Source organism: Pempheris klunzingeri, chromosome 19 (assembly GCF_042242105.1).
Source record: "Pempheris klunzingeri isolate RE-2024b chromosome 19, fPemKlu1.hap1, whole genome shotgun sequence".
Lineage (NCBI taxonomy): Eukaryota > Metazoa > Chordata > Actinopteri > Acropomatiformes > Pempheridae > Pempheris > Pempheris klunzingeri.
The window spans coordinates 960531-971496 of NC_092030.1; the positions used below are offsets into that span (position 1 = coordinate 960531).

The 10966-nt window shown below is 48.2% G+C and overlaps 1 protein-coding gene across 1 annotated transcript in view; it reads right to left on the reverse strand.

Moving 5' to 3' along the window:
* Nucleotides 1–9310, reverse strand: part of strbp (spermatid perinuclear RNA binding protein) — a 66631-nt gene extending 57321 nt beyond the window's left edge. The window contains exon 1 of the mRNA XM_070850379.1: nt 9158–9310. The gene's annotated coding sequence lies outside the window, so the exon portion shown is untranslated. The remainder of the gene's footprint in view (nt 1–9157) is intronic.
* Nucleotides 9311–10966: the final 1656 nt, after the last annotated feature.

Here is a 10966-nt window from a genome sequence, read left to right on the forward strand (position 1 = left end):
GGGAGAGACACCCTGTGATTCTGTGTGAGACATATTTCCCTCTGATTACAGGGAACGAGTCACTATCGTGCTCTTTGTGCTGCTTACTGCACCAAATCAGATCACTCCTGTTTAGCGGCTTTTTTTTAGATTTCATTTTGAATTTTCTGATAAGTATAAAGGCCCCTCAGCAACATATCAGACCTCTTTTCATCACTAATGAGCGGAGGCACAGCTTGGTCCTGGTAGCAGAGCCCGGCTGCCTGTTCCACACACTCAGCTGGTACCAGAGGTGACCGAGCCTTCACTGCCGGTGCTCTCACGCTCTGCAGAGGACCGAAACCAGGACACGTCATCGGTGCTGCTGGGTCTGCTGGGAACACACAGGGATGCTGGAAGACTTTCTTGAGCTGTCGGGTCTCTAACTCAATGAGTCACTTCATCAAGGTGCCCACTTGATAACCACAACGTCACGCCCACAGGCACTCAGCTGGAGAGCTGGAATAAGTACTGTAAGTGGTTAGTGTCACTGCCACACAGGCAGTGACACTAACCACTTACAGTACTTACTCATGGTACTATGGAGCACTCACCTCCACCGTACCATACCACTCTAATTCAACTCTGAAATGGAGCTCACCAATCCAAGCTGCATATGAATCACATCTGTCAGTCCAGCGGGTTTCCTATCACAGCTGCACCCTGCATGTTGGAGCCTCTCAGAACGAGCCGCTTGTCTTTGTTTTGGGCTGGAAGGACGGGCGGTTTGGTGAGAGCAGCGTAGGAGCTGTCGGACTGGAGCTCTAATGAGCTGCAGATGAAAAGCCAGCGAGCTGAACCAGCATACGGCTTCTTTATTCCAACATGAGGCACATCCCACACTGGACTGGTTGCAGTAAATGCTTTAAAGTGTTCTTCATACACTGCACATATTTACAAAACTCTCTTTATTCATTTATTTAGTTAAAACTGTATTCATGTGGCTCATCTACACTTAAAACCCACAGCTGAGTGCAGAATATTTGAGGCACGACCACAAACACACTTCATCATCACAAGCTAATTACAAATAGCCATGTACAATTGTGAAGGTGGATCTTATTTCTAAACATAACACTTGAACTACCTAAATTCATTTCCACATAAAATCATGTTTGTAAGTGTCAATCTTTGTAATTTTTCAGTATTTCCCACTTTCATCCAGGCTCTGACAGCAGTGTTGTTACAAATGCCATATGTTCAGTCTCGTCATGTCCGTCTGCCACGGAGGAGACTAACAAACACGTGAAGTGAACAGCTATACGATGCACGAACTGGGAGAGGATGCTCCATGACTAGGTTTTGTTTCTTCTGCCTGCGTGTGTTCAACACCTCAACACACCACGAGCCCAGCGCCATCAGCCAGCACTGATGAAAAGCTCTCTGTGGACAGAACAAACAGGAAGTGAGATGGCCTCTTAATTCAAGCACAAACATATAGATGCACACACACACTCTCCTGTCCTCCCTCTACCTTTCACACACACACACACACACACACACACACACACACACAGGCAGCTGGCTGCGTGACACTGATGTGTGTGCTGGAGTGAGACGACGATGTCGCTCCAGAAGATCTCAGGAGAAATATGGTGAAGCGTCCCTGCAAGTGCTGTATGTCTGCTCACAGATGTGCACGTGTGTGTGTGTGTGTGTGTGTGTGTGTGTGTGTGTGTGTGTGCTGCTCGGTTGCATTCTCTGCATTTTATCCTCTCAGCTCACAACAAACAAGGGTGGATCCACCTCAGTAGCTTTGAGGCGTATGACACGAGTGTGTGCGTCTACGGTACATTAATATCTTTGATTCTACACTTTGTGTGTCCACACACACAAACACACACGCTGGAACCAGAGTACCTTCGGCATTTTTGCTTTATAAAAGACTTCAGATATTGATCGGCTATCAAAATTGTCAACAAATCATGTGAGAAACATTTTAGCATTCAGCCTTGAAAAGGGAGTCGATAACATGCAGCTCTGCAGAGATATACATTCTGTTTGTGATCCTCTTCCTCCGCTGGTGTGTGTGTGTGTGTGTGTGTGTGTGTGTGTGTGAGGAGAGAAACTACAATCCCATAAATCCTACTTTATTAGATAAACTTCCTAATCAGATAAAGAAATCTCTCTCACACACACACACACACACACACACACACACACACACACACAGCGACCCACACAGCATCTCACTGATAATCTCCATTACCAATTATGGGTAATTCACCACAGCTTAACATGAAAGCAGCAATTAATCTGCTGACACCGGTCAGTGGGTCATCGTAGTAGAGAGGAAATGTTGCTTGTGGGCTCTCGTACTGTACACATGCACACAAAGCACACGTATCGCTGAGATATTCTCTTTAATTGCCTGGAAGTGAAGAATAACTTTCCCTAATTTCTTCAGAGATGCAATTAAGATGTTGCATGTTTTTCTCCCGCCTGTGCTCTCAAGGACCAACAGTCGATCTCAGACTTCATGTTTTCGACTGGTCTACTGAAGATAAGAGGTTTTTCAGCTGCTGCACTGAAGCACAGTAGACCTGAAAGTATTTTTACCCCGGTGAAGCTCAGTGGGTGACCGGGCCGCTCTCGGCTCTTCTCACTGGTACAGACCAAGCACAGCTTGTGTTTCAGTCAAAAGCAGATATTCTGACTCAACTTTCTACCTTTAGATAGACCAAGGAATGTGCCGCTAGGGTGAATTCCTCACATCGAGATGGTGGAAACAAGCGCTTCTTTGGATTGAAAATAACAAGTGGATCCAGGCGAAGTTCAGCGCTGCTCGTTGTCAATCACTGATTAGGGCAGATTGAACAGACCATGTTTTTCAAGGCACTAACAACTACTACAAACCTCCAACAAGAGCTGGCAGTACTTTTCATGTTTGTTAACAAGGAGGGAAGCCAGCAGCCCTTCATCTGCTCCGTCTAATACATTAATAAGGAAGATGAGTGGAGACTTAGTGGAGACAGATGAGGCTCATAAATGAACATACCACAGTGTGATGGACAAACATAAACTCTGAATAATCTATTACAAGAACTACTATTTCAGTTAAAACACGCTGATGTGTCATTTCAATAAATGACACAAACAAGATGTCATAAAACAACAACATATACTTTTAGATTTGTCAGAAAAAAAGAAATCCAGTACGATCCTCAGAGGTGACTGCCCAGCTCTAGGGCACCTTAACCGTAGTTTGGTTAAATCACATTTGTTAATCCATACTGGGATTCAAACTGGCAACCTTCCAGTCTCAGTCCAAACATGGTCCGCTTGGTTTGAGTAAGTGGCCCCATCTTCCAGGAAGTCTGAATGAGGGCAAGCTATGGTTTCCCTGATCTAAGCTCTTTTTGACACAGTAAGCAGAGCTGGGACATTAGAAGACAGGGACAGGGGAGGGGGGTGTGTGTGTGTGTGTGTGTGAATGAGAAAGTGTGTGTGTGTGGGGGGGGAGTGAGAGAGAGTGTGTGTGTGGGGGGGAGTGAGAGAGAGTGTGTGTGTGTTAGAGACAGAGAGAGAGAGAAAGCTTGGTCAATGTCTGTGTAAAATGGTTATTAACATGTGTGTGTGTTATATATTATATGTAGCTGTCAGCTTGTGTGTGTGTGTGTGTGTGTGTGTGTGTGTGTGTGTGTGTGTGTGTGTGTGCACAGGGCAGAGCAGAGGACTCAGTGAGCCACAGAAGTTGAGTGATAGAGCAGATGGGACTCCCATATCAAACTGTCAGAGTGAAGACATCCTCTCCCTCCGTCAGTAGATCTACATGTGAGCGTGCAGGCCGTCGTTCTGATTCCCACCATAACAATGTAGAAAACATCCCACTGATGCCGTTGTACTGACACTTAATACTTAATCCAAGCGCTGCTACTGGCACGTAAGCAGCTTCTCACAGTTCTGAGGCCTCAAGGTTAAGATGTAAAGGTGCATTTAGAAAAATGAGCAACACAACTGGCAACAGTGGAAAAAAGAAAGGAAGAAGAAGAAGCAATAGAGGAAGAGTCTCTCATGTCACAGCGGTCCATTATCACTGACTGCACTGCTCCCCCCCCACCCCCCCGTCTGTCCGTGGATGAAAAATGATGCGCTGGACCGTCGTAGAGCTCAGAGAATTAATCAAAGTGAAACCAGTAAGACACCAACAACGCTCCTCCGTGTTCCTACAACACATCCAACCGGCCCACCAGCGCTACAGTCGGGTTTCTGGGGAAGAAGACTTGTGCACCACGTAAATACATCAGGCCGTTACCTTCATCAGTTATCAGGCTACGGGCGAGCATATTACTGAAACTGATTCCCTCCTCTCACATCCTCCACTCTCTTATGTTCATTTCTGTCCCGCTGACAGTCTCTTCCACATAAAGCAGCGATAAACAGCACAAATTAGAGACAGTAACACGGCAAAGAGCACAAAGTGAAGCGTTGAGAGGTGGATCTGTCAGGATAACCTCCTCTGTGCGCTTGTTAATCCCATCTACACCTTATCCTCTTTCCCTGTGTGTCAACACCCCCTCCATCTACACTCCCAGCCTTACTCCATGTCCTCCTTCTACCTTTTTACACATCAATAATGTTAAATATTATCAAAACGTTAAGATGATACAGGATTAGTGGAGATCCCTGCTGTGGTTCCCCACCTGTCCCACCTGTCCCACCTGTCCCACCTGGTCAGCCTGTCACCACTTCAGCCAGTGAGATGGAATACGCACAGACTGAACTTCCCCTGATCAACATGAACTTCTCCCATTTACACCATACAGCAGGTCTTTACATCCGCACCGATCAGCAAAGGTTAAGACGGCGAGTTTCATTAGTCACAAGCTGCACGTGCAGACACGGAGCTGTGCTCCATCGGGGTCAGTGTGTTCTCTGGGCCTCCGCTCACCTTGTGGAACAGGGATTCGGTGTAAACCCACATTAAGTGGTTTACGAGGCCGTCTGGAGCTTTTCTCCTCCTGATAAAAATGTCAATATTTGATTTTCAATTCTTTGTGCAAAGCAGAAACGATAAACACACTCTGCTGCATGTCATTTGTTCTTCTTCACCAATTACAGAAACACTGAACTCTGCTCCTACATTCATTTCACACACACACACACACACACACACACACACACACACACACACACACACACACACACACACACACACACACACACACACACACACACACACACACACACACACACACACACACACACACACACACACACACACACACACACACACACAGAGTGCTAACATTTCATTCAAGACAGATTTCTTAACAGAATAAACCTCCACAGGAGTATATAATCACAGTGTTGAAAATGTACATGATCAACATCTAATTGATTAGTCAGCCATTAAATGAATCACCATCTATTTAAACAAATGATTGATCAGTTTTATAAGCAAAAACATTCCTCTGATTCTCTGGTGAATATTTGCTGGTTCCTTTATCCCGCTGATGATCTTTGGGTTGTGGACATTTACTTTGGACTTTTGGAAACACTGATGGACATTTTATAGACCAAGACACTGATTGATTAGTGGGAGAAAATGTGTGTCAGCTGAAGCCCCTTGACTGAGCACATAATCACACCTTTGTACTTGCAAATTATGAGTCCAATAAAGTATCAAACATCTACGGCCGAGGCTAAATGAAGTTCAAGGCCACTCGTCAAACAAGCTACAGCAAGTAGTAAAAACACCAGCTTGTTAACTTGACATTAAACGAAACATACTATGAAATGTCAGCTATGATTCATCACTCACAGCACATGAAGCCACAGCGCTGCTATTGTCCACATGAGCAGAATAAGGCCACTAACACAAGGAGCCACTCCTCAGGAATAACTCACTGATAGTTCTGCAGGTTCCCCGGTGCATGTTTGGGTGAAGGCAGCCTTTGTGTGACTCAGAGCAGCCACACAAAGCCAAAGTTCAGACTCACAGCGACTTGAGAAACCAAACCCGGAGCAGTTCATCTCAGGCTCAGGTTGTGTGGAGTGGTGCAAGCTGTGGTGCAGGAATCCTTACATGGCCATCTCTCTCCCTCTGTCTGTCTCACTGTCTCTCTTTGTTTCTCCCCCCTCTCCCCCTCTCATCTCTTGCCTCTGTCACTCTGAGCTATTCCTGGATTCCACACTGAGGTGAAAGGAAACAGGAACGGCTGCAGAGGCTGTTGGAAGCTGCATCTCTCTCTCTTTTCCCCTCTGCAAAGAGTCGCTCTTCCTCTTGCAACACACTCACAGTCAATATTCGTGTGTTAATGGCTTTGTTCCTTCGCCACTTGGGAAGATGTTTCCTCAAACATGTTTGTGTCAGGATTCCTGTTCCTGCAGAAGGAATGTAGGGGGAGTGTATGGCTGCATGTGTGTGTGTGTTTGGCAAGCAAGAGAGTTGAAAAAGAGAAGCGCTCGGCTGGATGGACGGTGTCAGCAGGGTGCACAGGGTCCCTTATCATCGCCGCGTGGTGGAATATTCAAAGCAGTGGCACGCTCTCTGCTATCTGCCCTTTGTTCAGCCTCTCCTGCACCACAGCACCACTGGGACTCTCCCAACTCCCTGTTGTGCTTACAGGAACCTTGGCAGCCAGCTGCCACGTCGGCCAATTAGAAAAGCTTTTACTAAAGCTCCAGCCAATTGGATTAGTGCTACATTTCCTTGCCAGATGAGACTCTAAATGTGCTGCTGTATGCTAGAATCTGAGAACTGGTGGGCAGACTCCTGTTTCGCTGACAGGCACTGGGCACCAGAATACATGCAGGCTGCTGAGGCAGGAGGCAGGAGGCATCCCGGCGCTACCGAGCGTCCGCCGCCACCGACCGTGCGTTACTCAGACCCCAAACTGTTACAACCAAGAAAATAACATAAAGCAAAGCAGAAGCCGAGCGGCCGAGGGAGCGTGATGCTGCTCCCAGCCGTACAGAAAACAGACACCGCACACGGACGGATGTGCAGAAAAACACAGCTGACGCAGGGAGCGCACGCTGAGGGCAACAGGACACGCTGAAGACCGAGAGAGGGAGCAGACATTTTAATCTGGTGAACAGATCTGCTACCCGTCTTGACGTTTCTCCCCTCTTTGTTCCCATTAAACATTTCTGGGGGGAGTTTTTGCTCATCAGACGTGAGGATCTCAGGATAGAGTGCAGTGCTGTGCAGACAGTAAAGCCCTTTTCTTCTTCTATGTAAATAAAAGAGTGGCCTGTGGAACATGTTTACCTGTGTGTGTGTGTGTGTGTGTTGGGTCTCTTGCAAGTGTCGCCTCCATTAGTCCATAATCTGGGCCCAAAGTAAGTTCCCTAAATCTCTTTATAATGAATACAGCATAATGAAAAGTCTGATTTCTTTATAGAAACCACTATTATTATTTATTTTCATAGTGTTTTGACTCAGGAACATTTCATTTAACAAGGTCAGTGGAAATAAATCTTTATAATGTCATCCTTTTCATCCCTAGATGTGAGTAATAACAATAATAATAGCTTGCATTTATATAACGCCTTTCAAAAAACCCAAGGATGCTTTACAGACAAACAAAACAACGAAGAAAACACAACAGATTAGCTGCCAAAGGCCTGAGTACTTGGATGTCCACCTCCTCATGAGGTTCCTTAAAGTAAACACAGCTAAATGATGCTCACTTGTACCTGTGAGAGGACACAGGTCTGCAGCCAGAGCTGGAGATGAGCTACAATCTATCAGAAAAACAGGAAGAAGAGGGAACCACGAGATGATGGATGCCAATATAAAAGGATTTGCTCTGAGAAAACAGCGCTCGGAGGAAGAAACACTGGAAGAGACAAAGACAGATCGTACATGGTGATGGTATAATACCAGCTCGCTCTCCCTCCCTCTCATCCTCTTATCTTGTCAATACTGATAGAGAGTTCACTGCCGAGTCGATGCTTACGAGAAAGAGTCTGTGAAAGTGCTCGTAGGGGCCTGGAGCGTTCACACACACACACTCAAACACACAGGTACACACACACTTTGTCGACATGCCCTCTCCCCGGCACTCCCCGGGATATTTGCCCAACACACTCCTTTGCAGAGAACACACTTGCATGCACACACGAGTGGAGAAGCAAGACTGCGAAATCAGTGACAAAAAGCGAGGATGTAATTATTCCATCTCCCCCCTCTCCCTCACCGACGCCCCTGAACGCAGCACAAGAGCAGCATTATACGGCTGCAACAAGCAACAACCACAGCGCGTGTTTCCACTCAGTAAATCAGCTCCATCCGGGCACCGACACACAAAGACACCCCACATGTCTGCCTCACCGGGGGCAGGTGTGGCTGAGGGACACATGAAAACAGGGTGGAGCAGGGTGGAGCGGACCAAAATAACCCAAAGGCAACAGGCCATCAGCCAAGCCTGGAGCCCACCAGACACAAACAACTGATAAACTACTGAAACCAGCCCCCCCCCACCTCAGAGCGGCAGCAGGGACCGTCCTGCCCCATACTGTGGCGGCAGGTGCGAGGACCTTTACACGCCGGCAAGCTGATATGGCTGTTTTGATCGTTCTTGTTATTGTGAGGCTGAGAAATAAGGTGTTAGTTTACCTGGAGCGCACAGGTTCAGGTATGCCAACCAGCTGGTTCAGCAAGAAGAGAGGGAGGGAGGGGGGCAGGTCAGCGCTTCTTTCTCCACACACACAGCACACAGACAAGGGAGGCTGCACCGCAGGAGGAAGCAACCCCCCCAGAGGAGACACAGCGCTTCACTCACTTACTTTTGCTTCCCTAAAACAGCGCGCTGGAGCTTGAAAAGAGGAAGTGAGAGCAGAGACAGAGAGACAGGAGAGGCTGAGGCTCAGAGACCCCCCAGCACAGGGCGGAAGTAACGTTAGACCATCAGACACCTGCTGAGGAGATGAGCCCCCCCTTCCTCTTCCTCCCCATGAGGAAAGTCACCGTGTCCCGCCGTGGAAAGTTCCGCTTGTCCTTCTCCACACGGGGGGAGAGAAGCGAAAGCGAAGCCGGACAGAGAGAATAAAACCAGAGGATAAAGAAATAAGAGACAGGGGGGGGGGCAGGCTCACAGAAACCTCGTGCCTGGGGTGTCCTCCTTCGGGATGACACGCATGTTCAGGCTGGAGAAAACACGGGGGAGGGAAAACACGGGAGCCAACTTACGGTGTCGGTGAGGGGCTGCAGGCAGTCCGGCACCGGAGCGCACACATCCAGGGGGGGCTACAATCCGAGCGGGGAGCCGTCAGCGTCCGCACACACACTCTCACACACACACCTCTGAGTACCGGGGCGGCGAGCGCGAGCCCCGAGCCGCCTGCTGCTCTCTCTCCTCTTGCACGAGACAAGAGGAAGAGGGACAGATCCCTACAGATGGACGGGGAGGGGGGGGGGGGGCGCAGTGCGCATGCGCGGCTCGTTCCGGAGGAGCGCGGCTGTTAAAGAGGGCAGAAAGATGGCAGGACGGAGGAGCACAGCACCGGGGGGGGGGCTTATTCAGGACTAGTGCTTATTATTCATCAGTCAACATTTATTTCAGGTTAAACGGTTAAATCGAGGTCAGAAAATAGAGAAGAATATGCAAAAGTCCCCAGAATGTATGGATTAACATCAAACTCTCCCGTCTGAGAGGCGTGTGTGCACTTTGACCCCCCCCCCCCCTTAAAGGCTCAGGTGAAGACACCTGTGTGTCTAAACATCCATCCACAGTGGATCATTCATGAGGAGGTGAACTAAGAACAGGCTGCAGAGAGAAATGTTGACCAGGACTCCCTCTCCGTCCGAAAGGAGCATTACTCCCCCCCCCCCAGACACTCTTATAAATAATTCAGCACTAAAAGCTGCCTGCCTGCAACCCCCATACCTCCCCCATACCTCCCCCCTCCCTGCACGGCGTCAATATCAGTAAATGCGGGCGTTACTAATTAAAATAAATCTCGGAGCAGAATAAAGTTCAATCAACATTCTTGTTGGTCGGATGGCTGCAGCAGATCAGTCCGGATTACTGCTGCTGTCAACTATCAATAGCCCCGTGTGTGTGTGTGTGTGGGGGGGGGGGGGGGGGCTGAGGTTCACTGCGCACACGGTGCAGACGATGTTGTTCGTCCTGTTGTGTGTGTGTGTGGGGGGGGGGGGCTACGGTCACCCGCGAGCGCATTTAATCCAAAACATCCTGTCCCACAGCCGATCACGTGAGCTGCACGCTATCCCCACAGAGCAGGTGAGGGGGGTGTGGAGGTGTGGAGGTGTGGGGGGGTTATTTACCTGCACACAGCTCCGCCGGTATCAGCGCCGCCGCTCCACGGGACTCTACACGGCGGGATCCGCTCACGTGGTCACGATCCGCGCTCCTAATTGGCGGAGCTCACCCGCACCTGTACGGGGAGAGGCAGGGGGGCACGGAGGGGGAGAGAAAGGGGGCGAGAGGGCTGGAGGACAGCAGAGTGGTGCAGGATATAGCCATGATCAATATCCCCCGTCTTCTTTGAGTGTGTGTGTGTGTGTGTGTGTGTGTGTGTGTGTGTGTGTGTGTGTCATGACCACAGGTAATTTATTTTATGATCATTAAGAGGCTCTGCAGAAGTCCAGTAAACTGCAGTCTCTAATAAACGAGTGTGTGTGATAAATAGAGCTGTGCTGACCTGATCTGGTCAATTATGAGACATAAAAACACAGTCAGAGCAGAGACGTTAGATAATCAGGCTGAACGACCATCTTCATCATCACAAATGATTTCTCCTGTGATCCAAACTGTTTTGAATAAAACTACAAATCTTGAAGTTGACTCGTCTTAATTGAGAGTGAAAGAGGATTTACTCTGACATACTTTTAATGCTTTAAGTCCAAATGTCACAGCCTCCCATAATTTAATAGCTTTATCATTTGTAGTGATCTTTAAATCATTTAAATACTTTGGTGCTTCGTTAAAGCCTCTCAACCTATTTTTAATTGTATATCAGTGTCTGACTAACATAC